The following is an 18,308-nucleotide window of genomic DNA, read 5'->3' as shown; positions in this document are numbered from 1 at the left end:
GTGTAAATGTAGCAGAAGTGCACTGTGATCAGTGTTGGCATAGGCACGTAGACTGTCCATCGTACGGGGTGCCATGCCATCAACTACCTCTGTCAGTGGATGTCAGTAATACCGGCTGTAGAGTGTATGTACCATGCATGCTGCTATGGTTGTGTGTTTAGGGTGTGGCTAGCAGGGATGAGAAGCATGGATGTTCAGCAAACAGAGGGGGGAGGTGTGTAGGCCTAGCACACAGACACATGGAGGTTTGGTGCATGCCGAGGGTAGTGTAGGTATGGTATGTGTCATGTAATGTGTCACCCAGCTATGCGTACTGCATGGCCAAGCATGTGTGGGTACATGGGAGTCCATACTAGGGAAGGGCGTGTTGCTGGCAATACATAGCAGTAGCAACTGTCCTAGGTGCAATGTACAGTATGCCAACCCGACCGGCATGTAACCTGTGGTGTACAGTGTATTCACTGTCACGTGTCACAATGTGCGTAGCGGTCACGAACATGGGTATCTGAACATGGATTACCTATGATGCAATGTGTCATGGGAATATACAGTATGTGTGTAAATCACGGTGTGGTGTGGGAACCACCCACCCGTGTGTGTTGCAGTCCAGGTATGTGCCTGGGAGGTATGATCTGTGTACAATCTGGACTGGCAGGTGTGCCGTGTAGGGCATGGAGGCAGGTCCCAGGCACTGCAGATAAATGACATGTGTGCTGTACTGTGTGTGCAGTGCTAGTGTACAACACAGTGGAGGGTGTAAGCATTGTCACACATCACTGCATGCTGTGCCTACCTGTGACAGCCCTGCCGGAGACAGACATGTGACACCGCTGCACAGGCAGCATAGCATGTGAAGATGTACATGTGGGCTGCACACCTTAGGCAGATGTCCACAGGTCATGTGTGCCATGGTAGTGTGGTTGAACACGACTATCAGACTGGACAAACACCACATGCCTGCATAACTACAGTATGACCATAGTCAACAGTCCCAGTGACAGAGTAGGCCAATGTACACTATCCCTGCATGCAGACCACTGGCTACTGGACACCTGGCTAGACACACACCTGGAGGGTTAATTCACCATTGAGCCATCACATGTCCAAGTCCATGTGGGCCGTACAATGTCATCACAGGGTGGTCACAATAGCAGGTGGCAAGGCAGACACGGTGTACCAGGTGATGTGTCATGTGTGCATATGTCGACTAGCACAGCCGTTCACATGTCTGCAACATACTGGTGCACGATGTATACTGTTACATGATGAATGGAACTGCACTGTCACCCACTACAGGGCCATCTGACACAGGTGTGTTGTGACTGGTGTAACCCATGTTTGCACAGAATACACACTGCTGTTGTAGGCAGCCATGCTGGTGGCCACCAGTGATATATGCAGTGGTCATACAGACATACCGTACACAGTGTTCATGCAGGAATGTCCATTGTCGTGGACGATGTGCTGCTATGTGAATGTAGGTGTTTGTTGTGAATGTCACACATCCAGAAGACACCATCTGGTGCAGTCATGGTTGTCAACACCAGTACACACAGCCACAGCAGTCAGAACCCAGTCCTGACAATGTGTGTCAGTCACCCTCGTACTGTGTGACATATGTGCACATGGCAGAACACCTCCCACTGTCATCTAAGCTGGCTACATGATGGCTGGAATGTGCTGTAGAAATGTACAATGCTGGTAGCCCAATGAAGTACCTGGAATCAGACACAGTACGCTATGTCAGCCATGTAAACCATGCACAACAATGACCGCCCAACAGACACAAACAATGCATTGACACATGGAACATGTGCACATGACAACCCCCAATGAGGTATGTTGCACATATTGATGTACAATTGTCATCTATGGCCATAGCATGGATGCAGACACACATACTCCACAGGTAGTACCATGTGATGTAGGTAGGGGGGCATTGCTCGTGTACATGTCACAGTAGCTGTACACACACATGTCCTGCATAGCCGTCATGTAGGGGTAGCTGTGGTATGTGACTACTGGACATGTCCATACAAATGACCATGTCCCACAGGAGATGTGTTAGGTGTGTACCACATGTGACATGCTGACAACAAGCTGCGATGTGTATGGCTGCCGGTGTACCTGTGTGACATTGTCTGTGATGGGTGCAAAGGCACATAGTATCATATTGCATGCACACAAGCCCCACATAGGTGCATAGCCTGAACATACAGTACAAGGAGTGTGTGGGATGATAGCAACCCACAGGTGGAGATGGGTACGGACGGCAGCCCACAACCACATGTGTGTGTACGGTGTTCACGTCCACGACACATGAGCATCTGAGAGGCTAGCGTCACAGCTGTACAGGGTCGCATGCATATATGTTCAGCAACATCCCTGTATGTCCCACCACTGGCCCGTGGACCGATGGACACCAACCAAATGTGCAGATATGAGATGTGCACAGCACATCACAGATGCCTACCGTAGAACAGGCCTACCGTGTAGACATGTGCACAGTAGGTCTGCGCCACCTGCAGTCAAACACGTTAGGTGCCAAACCACAGCAATAGTCCAGGCAATGCCACAGATGGACGTGCATGCCTCTGTGTATGTATGTCTGTGAATGCCTCCGGCATAGCAATATAGCTGTGTCACCATTGTGAACAACAATATGAATGGGTTGTATGTGTGAGGGGTGCGTCATATGTGTATGGTCAGATCGACGATACCATCAGTGGGCCTGCTATGTGAACATCCCTGTCCCCATACATGGATACCTCTGCTGAGCCCAACACCACATTCACAGAGGGAGGGATGGCGGTGTGTAGTGCAGCAGCAGACATGTGGGTGGCAGCGGCCACTGGATGTACACATATGTGGTACCCACATCAGTGCAGGCAGCCATCCATGTGCATGGGATAGCGGTGTGTGTCCACATACAGCACTGTGTCGATCAATATCCCAGCACATAGCACCTGCCAGGGCTACAGTGTATGCATGGATGTGTGATACCTGCATGCACCAGACACACCCTCAACAAGCAGCGTACAGCATACCTCGCTTGAGGACAGTGTCCACACCATGGTGATAAACATGTTGAATGTCCATATTCACACAGCTATGACATATGCAATGGACAGCCACCCTGCCAATACCGTCAACCCCCAGGTGGATCACACCCAGCGCCATGTATGTGGCATACCCTGCCATATCATGCAGACCTGACCAGCAAGGCTGCATGAGCTATCACAGTCCTACATGGTGCAATGGACAAAAGGCACTCTCACTATCAACCATACACAGCATCTACTTTTTGAGTATACAACTGGTGTTACCACAACTTGGGCCAGCGCAACAGCGGGTTTACGAGTGGTTTTTGCTTAACATGGAAGCCTACCACATGTTTTAAGGTACTGTGATTTGGGGCTCTCACAATTAGCTGGCGTTTGGAGTAATGGACTGTTGCCATCATTATATTTGTACTATAAGTATATTTACATTTTGGTGTCTTACATCTGGTCATCATTTCCAGGGTCAGTTGGTTAATGTTTTTTTTTTTTTTATAACTATGATATAACTTTCTTTCATTTGTGAAACCTTCTTATGTTGTAGTAACAAAAGGGTTGACATTCTCGACATCTTGCTGATGCATGTACATGTTTTGAGTTGGATCATTGATTTTATTTTGGGTATCACCTCTCCATAAGCTTTTAACAAGCTGTGGTATCTTTTTGGCTTTATTATATCCCAACCAGATTAGCGCTATTGTCGGTTGGTATGTTCTTTATGTGTTCACTATTCAGAACTTATAGGTTTCTCTTCAATACGGATCTGATGGGTCTAGTTTCATTTTTGCTTAAGATTATCTTGTTAATTATTACTTCTATTATTGAATTATCAGAGAACATAGGTTTGTGTCTCATGTATTCTCTAACCATTGAAACCTGGGCACATACTTTGTATTTTGGACAACTATTTACAGTTTACTATTATACTGTTAATTATAAATAGGATATCACTGGTGTACTAGCATATTGTTTTTTGATTAGATGGTTTTTCTACATGCACTACTCTGCATTCTTGCATATTCTGACAATATACTTAGTCTAGTGAGCAGGTAGGAATCTGTGTTATCAAATTATCATAGAACCTAGGCTTGTGTCTCATATATTTTCTAACCATTGAAACTTGGGCACATACTTTATATTTTGGACATTTTTGTACAGTTTACTATTATACTGTTAACCATTTATATGATATCACTGTTGTATCAATATATTGTATTTTGATTAGATGTTTTTTTTCTATATGCACTACTCTGCATTTTTGTAAATTCTGACAATATATTCAGACTAGTGAACAGATAGGTATATATGTTATCATGATTTATGGTTTTTGAATCTATTACTGTTTCAGTAATTCTGATAACAGTTATTAATCAGATTTATAATGACAATGATCTGCTCCAGATCTACTTGATACAACTTATTTGATATTTTTTGATATATGGGAATTGGTGCGTTTTAATGTCCAAAAGATATATATATATATATATCCTAAAGAATATCTTTTCCTATCAGATCAATATACAATTTTTCATACTGACTATTAATAATTGACTACTCCTCCTGCACATGCTTATTTTCTTCCATTGTGCCTATTGCTGCCCACTAAACAATGTTAAATTGCATAGTGTATGACAGATTTTCATGTTGTTTCCTGTGAATAACAGTGGAACTTGCCTGTTTTAGTCATACCTCCATATTTGATACAGTAGTAGATGTTAAGTGTATTTATCTGTAACTAACAGACTTCTACCTTTCTTCCTGCCCTCCAGCTCTCTTGCCCCAATCTCCCCCTGTGTCTTTGCCTGGGTGGATACTGGACCTAACCAAAGCTGTACTCCCTATTGCTTGTGCAATAACCACCCTGTGCCGTTTCAGCTTCCCTTGAGGAAACCGCTCCTGAGAGACTCCCAAACGTTCTCAAGAAAGTATGTGTGTTTTCAAAGCCTGACAACTCCTGTAATTCTGCTAGCTGAAGTCATACTCTCCCTGCCTGGAGTGCCAGCAGCCTAACCCCCCCCTCAACTCTACTCCTCTCCACACCTCTCTCTTTTTCCCAGCACTGTTGCTCCCTACTCCCCTTATTTTTCTTAGCCCTTTTTCCCTAGTGAGTAATTAACTTGTATCCACTAGAGGATATCCCTTCCCCTTGACATAAGACTTGTTTCTGATCTTGACATTCTCTCTTTCTGACTCTTAGTTCTCACATCTCAGTCACTCACTCTTTCCCCTGACGATTTTAGTCCACTTCCCACCATATCTAGGCCCTCTCCCTCACCCATATACTACTTACCCTTCTAGAACACTGCTCTACTGATAGTTTTTCACTCCTCTTCTGCTCCTCTGGGCTCTACCCGCTCCGTTAAGCCCCTACGGGCTCACTCCGCTCCCCTACCCTGCCCCAATTCCCACCTGCCCCAGCAGATCTACCTATATACCTCTATACACCACACCCACTGCTAGTCTATTCCAATCAACAACATACATCTAGACACACACCCCTTTTTTCCCAAAACTAGCCCTCTTACAAACCCCTATCATCTCCTATCCTGGCCTAAACACTCCTCTTCCACACACCACACCACACCCCCCACATATAGTACTACTCTCCTCTACTTTATACTACATAAGAAATTCACCTGTTGCTCTATAATTAGTGTCCTCTATATACCATCCAACTCTACTCACAACTATTTATTCTGTCTATTTCCTCCAATTATGCTTGTAAAACTCTGTCTCATCTCCCTTTCTCTTCTCTTTCTCCTCTTTTCACTCCATTACACCCATCTCTCCCAACCCACTTTTTCCCTACACTTCCAACACTTCCACATAACTAAATATCAGAACTTACCTCTCTCTCAATCATACTCTATTATTTCCCCTTATCTTTATCCCTCCAACTATCTCTTTTTATTCCAATACAAACTCTTCTCCTACCATATACTCCCCATCTTTATAGCTACTAGCAAATCCCTCCAATCTACAACAGAAGCCAATATCTTTACCTTACTATCTGCCCACATACACTGTTCGGTACTACATCATATTAGTACTCTCTTGTCTGGTGATATCCACCCAAACCCAGGCCCTCCTCTACAACAACTACAAATAAAACCTTACTTTTACTGCATTCAATTCCCAAAGTATAGTAAATAAAGTCCCAAACCTCCATGCTTGGCTCATACACAATAAACCTGACATCCTGTCTATATCTGAAACCTGGTTAAAACCTCATATAAAAGACTCTGAAATTATTCCCCAAACTACTCCATCATCAGGAAGAGACCTCTCAAAAGGTGGTGGGGTGGCCCTCATATATTCATCCTCCTAGCAGTCACTCCTACAATAAACCTACTCCACACTTTAACAATGCTGAACTTCTCCTTACTCTACTACAAATCAATAACCACAAACACATTTGTCTAGCATCCCTTTATATACCCCCAGGGGACAACATCTCCACACTTGAACTTATCCTCTCTTGGATTTCTAGTAACATTACCAATGAAACCATAATCATGGGAGATGTAAACATCAACTGGGCCTGCATTCAATCTCCAACAAACTCCTCAAATATTAACCTATACAATTTCTCTCAACTAATCAATTCTGTAACTCGCCCTGCAAAAAACCTCTCCACTGGAAGTACACTGGATTGGATCCTTGTCTCCCACCCTCACTATTTCTCCGACAGTGGCACCCTTCCAGACTCCCTTAGTGATCACTCACCCACTTTCACCAACCGACTTCCCACTGTTCTTCAACAAACCCACAACTATATAACTATCCGTGACCAAAAACATTTCAACCCAACTACCTTTGTAAACTCCTTAAAAGCAATTAACTGGAACTGTCTAAAAACCCTTCCTCTAGACATAGCAGTGACACACTTTAATACAACTTTCTTAACATTACTTGACTCTCAAGCTCCCCTAAGGACAAAGAGAATAAAGACTAAATCAGCCCCTTGGCTCTCTACACACACTCTTGCTACCATGAGACATAGGGATAAAGTCTGGGCACGCTACCACAAACTCAAAACAAGTCTGCTCCTTAATGAATATAAAATGCTTCGAAATAAAGCAAAGAAACTCACTACCTCCGATCGAAGAAACTATTTTTCTTCACTCCAAAACCAAAATAAAAATAATCCTCAGAAATTCTGGAAAGGGATCTCCACTCTCCTTCATCCTAGTACACCAGATACTCCCACCCCTGACTTAAATGCCTCTGAACTAGATCTGGCCACCCAATTTAACTCATTTTTTATTGATTCAATTGCAAAACTCACCTCTTCATTCTCCAGCCCCACTATGCCCTCTAACACCCCCCTACCCCCTCCACCTCAAACCCTATCCTTCGTCACTTCTACTTCCTGTTCCCCATCTTCTAACTCCTCTACCACTTCCACTACCAAACGTGTTCTCCAAACACCTCTACCCTCCAACTCTCCCTTCCCCAACTCCACTTTCCTTTCATTCAATCCCATGTCTACATCCTCTATAAAGAAACTGCTTCTAAAATTGAAACCATGTACCAACGCCCCTGACAATATACCTTCCTACTTTCTTAGTGTAGCTGCTGAAACACTTGCATATCCTATCAGCATCCTAATTAATCGCTCCCTAAAAGAATGCACAGTTCCCTAAATATGGAAACAAGCATATATTATTCCTCTCCACAAAGGGGGCAACAATAACAACATCAACAACTTTCGTCCCATAGCCATCCTGTCCCCCATTTCGAAAATCCTAGAAAAATGTGTCCATCTTCAGCTCCTCCCTCATCTGCTAGAAAATCACCTTATAACTCCTACACAGCACAGCTTTAGACCTAACCACAGCACAATGACAGCCCTCCTCTCCTTCCTTGAAACAGTAAACAGAGCTCGTGATTCTGGCCTAATTGTCTCTACCTTATTACTAGACCTCTCCAAAGCCTTCGATACCATCTCACATAGCCTGCTCATAACTAAACTCTCAGAACTTAACCTCTCTTCCTCTTCCCTGCAATGGTTCTCTAGTTACCTATCCAACCGGAAGCAAGCAGTAAGATGGAAAAACTACCTCCTCATTCCTTAGTACCCCACAGGTGTTCCACAAGGCTCCATTCTAGGTCCTGTTCTCTTCAACATATTTATAAATGACTTCCATAAATCAATCCCATTCTCTAACATCATCCAATATGCTGATGATTCAACTATCATCTGCTCAGCCACCTCTATCTCTACACTTCAAAACTAACTCAAGATGCCTTTTCTACAACAGAGCAATGGATGTTACATAACCACCTAGCTCTTAACGCCTCCAAGACCAAGCTAATGATATTTACTCCTTCTAAAGCTACTCATCTCAATCTGAACACTTTTTCTATCACTAGCCAAAATAACTCTCCCTAGAATTGGTGACAGAGACCAAGCTACTTGGGGTACAAATAGACAACCAACTTAAATTTACCTCTCATCTACAAAAAAACATCAAAAAAACCCACCAAAAACTTGGTATGCTTTATAGACAAAAGCATACCTTACCTCTACTACTAAAATAACACTTTCTTCATCCTTCCTTATCCCCTCCCTTCTCTATGGTGCCCCACTCCTAACTAATCTTCAATCCTCCCTCAAAAAACAACTTTCCTCTTGTTACAACAAAATTGCAAAATTTGCCACCAGCCACAAGTCTTCCTCCCACCACTGTCTCTCCCTCCAGATACTAAATGGCTAGAACTTCCCAATCAACTCACTTACACTCAGTTAACTCTAGCCCACAAACTTATTCTCAACCCCTCCCTCTGTCCTTCCCTTTCTTCCACATTTGACATGCATCTTCCCAATAGAGTATTGAGATCAAACAATCAAAACCTACTCAAAGTCCATAAACCTACACATCCCCAGGCAAAACCTTCTATCCTTCAACCTAGCTCGCCTCTGGAACTCCCTTCCTCCACTCATCCGCACCACCTCTAATCACTCTGCTTTCAAAAATCTCTCTATACACACCTAGCATCTCAGTGGGAATGCTCCTGCTCCCACCCTACATAACCTACTCTTCTCCTTCTCTCATCTGCCATTGCTCTGCCTCATCTTATTCTACCCAGATTCTACAGAAGTTATTAGATAAGCCCTAGGTTCTCTTCTTCCCCACTTCATCATGTCACTGAACCTCCTCTTCTTTTCCAGTAACTAATTTTTCCTAACTACTCTGTATTAAATGGATATTTCTGAGCTAATGAATATAATTATTATGTACTTTCTGCACATTGTATTTAGCTGTTAAATTTTTTGCTTTCTTTCTTTTTTACCTATTGTTAAACTGAAATGTTTGAGTGAATATATGTTTGTAAGAATGTTAAATGTATTTTTGGAGCTTTTCTCCCCAGGACTCCATTGAAAACGGGTTCCTTGTGGCCCAATGGACTATCCTGGTAAACCAACTGCAATAAATAAATAAATAAATAAATATAATGTGGCGGTGATGCACCCTGTCATGTTACAGGTGCTGTGTGATGCTCTGCACAATGTGTGTGTGTACATGCTATGGATGGCCTTTCCTGCTAATGTGTCATGGTTACACATTGCTCCATGTCTATCACATGTGCAACACAGGTGAGCTGTGGCAAGTTGTCCAACACCCGTACAGTGCTGTGTGGAAGTACATGGCACAACACATGCATGTGCAGGTGTCCATGTGTATGTGTACAGTGCCGCTGCTGATGTTCACAATGGACACAGACGTGATGTGTACTGACATATACACAGCGTCCAGGTGAACAGTAGCACAGACGTCACATGGGGACCTATGCCAACTGATTTGGACATAGGTGCAGCCAGGTACACATGTCCACGGCAGGCTAACATCTACATGGTGCGTGTACAGTGTGATGGGGTGGCACACAGATATGATGTGACACCCAGTGCTCAATGGTGTGAAGCAAAAACATCGGCTGTGCACTGCCACGATGCCATTCACAGATCACTGTGCAGATGTCGTACATGTCATAGCAATGTATTTCCAACAGTATGCCAGCACAGCAGTGTGAATGTGACCTGCCACCATCATTATGTCTTCCAGATAATGCCACGTTCCCGGCTTCCACCTTTCATCCGACAGGAGGAGGAGGTGATAATTCCATACCTCCATAGTAATCACGCCGTGCTATTCAGCCATGTGCCACAGCAGGCACAGGAACGGCAGGAGATGTGGGAGGAGATGTGCAGGAGGGTGAACAGCCTGGGCGGATACAACCGCAGCTATCAGCAAATCCGCAGGCACTGCACAGACCTGATCCGGCATGCAAGACAGCGTGCCACTGCAATCGCCAGGCAACAACATGGGACAGGTGGTGGGCCACCAACCCAGCCCCCACTCACAGCCACGGAGGAGCTCCTGGCCAGTCTGGGGACACCCACGGAACAACACGCAGAAACACTTGCGTCCATCGTGGAGGTGGGTGTCTCCCGAACTATGAGCCTGGAGCCGACTGGTAAGTCAGTGTTGCATGTTTGTATGATAAGCGACGTGTGTGTGGGTGTCATAGTACAACACATGATATAGCAATACATGCCAGGTATATGGCCACACAAGATGCAAACCATAGTATGCTATGTTGTGTTAGCAGACATGTGCATAGCACATGCTAACACACACATGCATGATGTGACATGCACAGTGCTGACCGTGGAGATAGTAATGGCTAATGTGTATACCTTTGTGTAATGTCTTTACAGGTACGTCTGGCGTGTCACAAGGACAAGGGTCTGTTGCAGGTAAGTCTGTTGCTAGTCAAAGGCATGTTCTGCTGTATTGATATTACCCATGTGTCTAGGCATGACATGCTCACCTGTGTGTGCCCCAGTCACGGTATACAGCTCGCACCACCCGACACACACACCACCCATGTACAGTAGATACAACCGTTAGTGTAGAGTGGTATGACACCACACAACCTATTGGTGTGTTACGTGCATTCAGCTATGCATACAATGGTGTAGGTGTTACACAATGGCTGCATGTGTAGTATGCATTGGTATGCCAGTGCAGTATGCACACAGTACCACATAGTGAGCTGTGATCTGGCCAGAGCACAGGTGTTACCAATGTGACCCATGCCCCTGCATCGGGTGCACACGTTGTGACATGGCACATGCCATGTCCCATGCACGTGGATGTCTGGCTGCAGCATTGTCACACCATGACATGACCTATGCACAACATAGCAGACATCCACACTGTCAGCATATCCGTAGAGAATGTGACACCTCACACTAGTATGGTTGTATGTCACATGGGCCACCACAGGGCCGTGTGCACGATGTCTACCACACACAATTGTCAATGACTCAGACAGACAAGGCCATGGTCGATACCTACAGGCATGTTGCCACACAGCACATCCACAGTGGGTAGTCACCGTTGCACCCTGTACACACATAGTGGGTTCATCACTGTAGTGGACCCCCTGGACATCTGATGTAGTACACCAGTGACATGGAATGCCTCTCCACAGCTACTACAGGTGCCTCCAATGTCCACCATATACATGCTGCTGAGCAGCTGAACTGACTTACAGACATGGCAATGTAATGCGTCCAGGTCACGCATCGCACAGACACATAGCTGTGTCCTGCTACTGTGCAGTGGCACAGAGCCCGCACTCCACACTGTACAGCTATGTACACAGCTCACAGCAAACGTACCTGCACAGACATCAGTGTTACCCATACATTGTATCTGTAGACTGTACACATAACACTGCACCGTGACAGCCGTTGTGATGTGGTGCATGCGGTGGGACACCATCGTCACATGTCCACATGATACTGCACATGTTTGCGGTGTACATTACATAGTGTCGGCAGCCATGTGTACTCTCAACTCGCCCGTGGCCACACGGTGCATCACGCTGATGCATGCAAACTACCATGAATGTGTGTACTGCATGCCTACTAAATGACACCTGCCTGTTGTACTGTCCCCACCAGGGCAGTGTACATACTGCCACTATGAATGTCTGGTCTGCATTCACTGGTCTGTGTTGTGTGAATGCTGCATGCCACCTGCATTATCACATGCATGCTGTGTGTGTGTGTGTGTGTGTGTGTGTGTGTCTGTATTGTAACTGATGGTATGTCTTTGTATTGACAGGTGCTGTAGGTGAGTTCCCCTCCTGCGGTCAATCTGATGCTAGTGTCCCCACAGATACTAGTGGTGATGACCATGTGCATGAGGCACAGGCAGGGTCGTCACAGGCAGACACTGTGCCACCGGAGAACATCACACATACGTCCCTTTCAACCCCGCTCACGGTTCAGATGCCGACACATACCCCAACACCGTTGCCCATAGATGACGGTCAGTCAGCGTCTCTTTGCCCCGAGCAGGAATGTGTGGTGGCTGCAGAAGGTGTGGGTACACACGATGTTGCCAGTGTAAGGACTGGTGCAGTGCCACGCAGGCATGTGGCAGGTGCTGCTCGTAGGGGGAGCACCACTAGACATACACCTGCCGTACAGGGTGCAGCAGCTGGTTTAACCAGACGCATGTTCCAGACTGTAATGGTGGCGCAGGCACGTGCCGAACGGCAGAACCAGGAAGGGCAGAGGCTGCAGAGGTCCGCAATCCGTACCTTGAATGACAACATCCAGGCATTGGCGAATGCACAACAGCATCTTGCCGATGTTCTGGATAGGAGATTGGGTGACATGGCTGGTATCCTCGACCGAGGCATGGCCATCCTTGAGCGTGCACAGTCCGTGCAGGAACCCCAGGTAGGGGTGAGGCATAGGGCACGTGGGCGTGTGCCAGCAACACCACCTGCTGCAGGTCAGCGTGTGCGTGCCACCTCCCATGCCCACCCAGACAGTGCTGGTAGCAGCAGCAGTGCAGCTGCTACTACACCATCCACACCAGGACAGAGCAGGCCACGTGGACGTGGCCCTGGATGGCCCCGTTGTGAGCACGTTTCCAGCGGACATGTGACATCGGAGAGTGTACAGTCCGTACCTCCACCCGGTCGTGCCCATGTGACCCCAGGCAGGCGCGGGTCACGTCGCCGCCGGCGGACACAGTGAGCCGTAACACCTGCACTGTACAGTCAGGGGCTGCCAAGCATACCCCGTGTAGGCATCACAGATGACTGAACTGTGTACACACACACCCACACACAGCAGACACAACTGTAGGGCTCCACCACACCCACATGCAATCTACATAGTCATGCCCACTCAATGCACAGGCCCTTACACACACACATGATGTCATCCATTGGTACAGCCCATGCCTGTGGCACACATATCACCCTGTGCATATGATGAAGTCTCTGCCGCATAACTGTGAGCTACACCATCACTGCACGGTTAAGCTAACATATTCTGATGCACAGGGTGGACACGATAGTGAGAGGTGTATGTGATACCTGTGTCCGCATAGTACGTGATGTGTATGTTGTGGTGTGTGTGTATGGCTGGTGACAGGTGTGTATGTGATGTGGGTTGTGCACGGACATCATGCAGCAGACATACCATGCAGGACAGGTGCAGCATTCATTGATATGTGTACACAGTATGTGTGGTGGTTACATGTGTAGCACCATGTCGGTGCAGTTAACCCATATGATACTGATGGTGTACTTGCACGTGCCTACTGGGAGCACTGTAATTAGTTCCCCACATGTAGTCGTGGGGTACCCACAGGCATGTCTGGCAACATCAGCATAGCACAGTTACCCGCATCCGGCATGGACCCCTACATAGCTACATAGGCGCACATGAACATAACAGGATATGTGCCCTACGACATGTGTGGACCTAGCATGACTGTGTGTGGCGTCTAACACCCCTCAGGATGGGGATGCCATATCCATCAGTCCCCAGTCCCTGGTCTAGCAGTGACACACAGATGTTGCCTGGCGCATAACTATCGTCACACATCCACACGTCATTAGCAGTCCTGGACGAAGGCAGTCAGGGCCTTTCCTTCACATGGCCTGGCACTCCTCCCCGTGTTGTAGGGGGTGTCTGGCTGTTAACCCTGTTCCCCCAGCACGTCACACTCATCTTTGTGTTGAGGTGTTTGACAGTCGCTTCTGTGCCCGTGTTTGCATGGAGCCTGGGAGGTGGAATGTGCCCATGTCACCCAGGTCAGACATGGCCGTGTATGCCAGGCACAGATCACCACGGAGCAGATGTGCTGTGAAGATTTACAGCCGGTGTCCCCTTGGCCATGCAGCTTGTGACACATGTCCTAGCACCGTCATCCCCGTCTTGTGGAACGTTTGTGGTCCTTCCGAGTGCTGCAGGCGTCAGGTTAGCTACAGGCCACATGTGCCATTGTACGCAGTCATTGCTCTGGTGTGTGATGTGTACAGGGGTACAATGAACACCCCTGATGTGGTTGCGATTCCATCCAGACCAGGAGGCCACAATGGAATGTCTTCACACCCACATTGCCATTGTGTGTGTTGACAGAGGTTGCCGACAGGTGTGGTAGCCATTTCCCTGAACATGTCCACCATCTTTAATGGCGTACCACCTACATGTGACATTGGGATGAACATGTCCTTCACACTGGGTAGTGCTGCACCTTCTCTGGCATTTAGTAGCAGGCCATGGCTCTGGCACCAGTCATCCATGTCTATGACGCCCTAGGTGGATGTCCGTGTAACGTGGGGTGTTGGGTATGTTGGCCGGTGCGTAGTCATCTGCACACCTTGTCTGCTACAATCCCCCTATGATTGCATGCACATTGGAAGGTCGGATGCCATATGGCAGGGGGCCCAGGAGTGAGCCCTGTGGGCCTCCACTGGGTCCAGATATGAGTGTGACAAGGCACCTTGAGCACCAACCCTGTGTGGTGTGACCTCCAACCTGTCTGAGAAGCATCGGGTGACATATGTCCCCACATGTATGCTGGCGAGCCTTTCCATGGGTCCCATGTGTAGTGTGCTCTGAACGCTCCCACCAGGTCATGGTACTGTGTGCAAACCCACGTATCCCCATCAATGGCCTTGGTGACCACTCCAGACAGGACGAGCAGGTTCGGGAGGCAGGATCCGCCCTTGACTATGTAGTTGTGGGTATGTTCCGGTATTGGCTGTACATCGCTATCTGTAACCATGGCAACCTGTATGGACCTCCCCACAGCTTTGCAGACAAGGCTTGTCAAGCGTATAGGGTGTGGCTGCGACAGTCCATAAGAGCACTACCCTGGCATAGTGGGACCACAGATGCCATATGGCATCCATTGGGGACATAGCCCATAGTAAGGCTAACATGACACAGTGGCCGCATGTGTGGGCCGAGGGCCTCAATGAGGATGGGTAGCACACAGCCAGGGACACTATCGGTGCCCATTGCTGACGTGTCAACCGCCATAGAGATATGGGATCACTCCAGGCCATATGAGATGTCTGGGAGGATACACTCTGGTGGGATGGATATGTTCCCTCTTGGGGGGGGGGATGTATGCATGGAACATGTCCACTGGTTTGCAGACAATGTCTGTAGGTGCAGTGACTGTTGTACCATTCTGGACCATTTCTAGCCAAGTCTGTGTGCCCCCAACCATGTCCTTACCACAGTTAGGGAAGGCCCTATGGTTGTCTCATGTGCCCTCTGCAGTACCACTCCCACAAGCGGCCGTGGATGATGGTATGTGGGGCCGTATGGTGACGCTGGTATGAATGGGTGATGGTTTCCCTGGTACTGTCATTGCTCTGCCATGTATTAGCTTCAACTGTTGATGTACAGGTAGTCAGTGGCTGCGGTCCACCACACCATGTGCCTACCTGTGGTGGACAAGGTCCTGATGTCATCATGTTTGCCTGTTGCAGACATGCATGTGGGTGCTCAGAGAAGGCATTCGTTAGGCGTTTGCCGGTCTGGCCTGTGTTCAACACTGGCATGGAGGACTTGTAGGGTACCACACGGTCATTATGATGTGTGTGGTTTTCTGTGGAGAGGTCATCACTGAGGTCCCCCATGCTGGTGTTGGTTACAGGATGTGGATGACCAGTGGATCCACTATACAGTCTTGCATCACCATTGAGGGCTGTACATCCTGTGTGGGGCATATCCTCACCATGTGTGATGGGCAGAACTGTCAGACATCCCCCCCTAGTATGTATGGTGCATGGCTGTTTAACAGTGGCCAGGTTTGTGAACACCTGGGACCGCTGGTGTAGTGTGTTGTGCCATGGGTAATGTTCCCAGGCTATGTATGGGTGGTTCATGTCACCCAATATGGTGCTGTTGTGAGAGCATGCCCACTCACCAGTGTCCTCAGGACATCTGTGAAGGTATCCTGTGTTTGGGAGGGTTGTCTGTAGCATGCAACAAACTGTAGGCCAGTCCTACACATGGTTAATTGCACCTAGATATTCCCTGCAGCAACGGCCACATCTGTGGCATGGCCGGGTTGCTGTTGTGTGGCTGGACACACAGGACGGTCCACATTTCGCCACCCATGCCGTCGCACCATGTGTATGCATGTCTGCTCTGTGCCAACTCTAAGTGTCTGAGCATGCCCAGTAGGCAGCTGTGTAGATAGACACACAGCACAGTGCACACCCCGCCCGTCTGCAGTTATACCCCGGGTGCATGCCTGTATCCCTACGCAATAGCCACGCCTGTGGCATGGCCAGGTTGTTGTTGTGGCTGGACACACACGACGGTCCACATTACGCCACAGCTCACAGCAAACGTACTCTGCACAGACATCAGTGTTACCCATACATTGTATCTGTAGACTGTACACATAACACTGCACCGCGACAGCCGCTGTGATGTGGTGCATGCGGTGGGACACCATCGCCACATGTCCACATGATACCGCACATGTTTGCGGTGTACATTACATAGTGTCGGCAGCCATGTGTACTCTCAACTGCCCGTACACGGTGTATCACGCTGATGCATGCAAACTACCATGAATGTGTGTACTGCATGCCTACTAAATGACACCTGCCTGTTGTATTGTCCCCACCAGGGCAGTGTACATACTGCCACTATGAATGTCTGGTCTGCATTCACTGGTCTGTGTTGTGTGAATGCTGCATGCCACCTGCATTATCACATGCATGCTGTGTGTGTGTGTGTGTGTGTGTGTGTGTGTGTGTGTGTGTGTGTGTGTGTGTGTGTGTCTGTATTGTAACCGATGGTATGTCTTTGTATTGACAGGTGCTGTAGGTGAGTTCCCTCCCGCGGTCAATCTGATGCTAGTGTCCCCACAGATACTAGTGGTGATGACCATGTGCATGAGGCACAGGCAGGGTCGTCACAGGCAGACACTGTGCCACCGGAGAACATCACACATACGTCCCTTTCAACCCCGCCACGGTTCAGATGCCGACATACCCCAACACCGCTGCCCATAGATGACGGTCAGTCAGCCTCTTGGCCCCGAGCAGGAATGTGTGGTGGCTGCAGAAGGTGTGGGTACACACGATGTTGCCAGTGTAAGGACTGGTGCAGTGCCACGCAGGCATGTGGCAGGTGCTGCTCGTAGGGGGAGCACCGCTAGACATACACCTGCCGTACAGGGTGCAGCAGCTGGTATAACCAGACGCATGTTCCAGACTGTAATGGCGGCGCAGGCACGTGCCGAACGGCAGAACCAGGAAGGGCAGAGGCTGCAGAGGTCCGCAATCCGTACTTTGAATGACAACATCCAGGCATTGGCGAATGCACAACAGCATCTTGCCGATGTTCTGGATAGGAGATTGGGTGACATGGCTGGTATCCTCGACCGAGGCATGGCCATCCTTGAGCGGCGCAGTCCGTGCAGGAACCCCAGGTAGGGGTGAGGCATAGGGCACGTGGGCGGTGCCAGCAACACCACCTGCTGCAGGTCAGCGGTGCGCGCCACCTCCCATGCCCACCCAGACAGTGCTGGTAGCAGCAGCAGTGCAGCTGCTACTACACCATCCACACCAGGACAGAGCAGGCCACGTGACGTGGCCCTGGACGGCCCCGTCTGCGGCACGCTTCCAGCGGACATGTGACATCGGAGAGTGGACAGTCCGCACTCCACCCGTCGTGCCCATGCGACCCCAGGCAGGCGCTGGTCACGCCGCCAGCGGACACAGTGAGCCGTAACACCTGCACTGTACAGTCAGGGGCTGCCAAGCATACCCGTGTAGGCATCACAGATGACTGAACTGTGTACACACACACCCACACACAGCAGACACAACTGTAGGGCTCCACCACACCCACATGCAATCTACATAGTCATGCCCACTCAATGCACAGGCCCT

This window comes from Protopterus annectens, chromosome 4.part0 (assembly GCF_019279795.1).
Source record: "Protopterus annectens isolate FY-2018-M chromosome 4.part0, PAN1.0, whole genome shotgun sequence".
Classification (NCBI taxonomy): Eukaryota; Metazoa; Chordata; order Ceratodontiformes; family Protopteridae; genus Protopterus; species Protopterus annectens.
Note: the sequence above shows the minus strand (reverse complement) of the source record.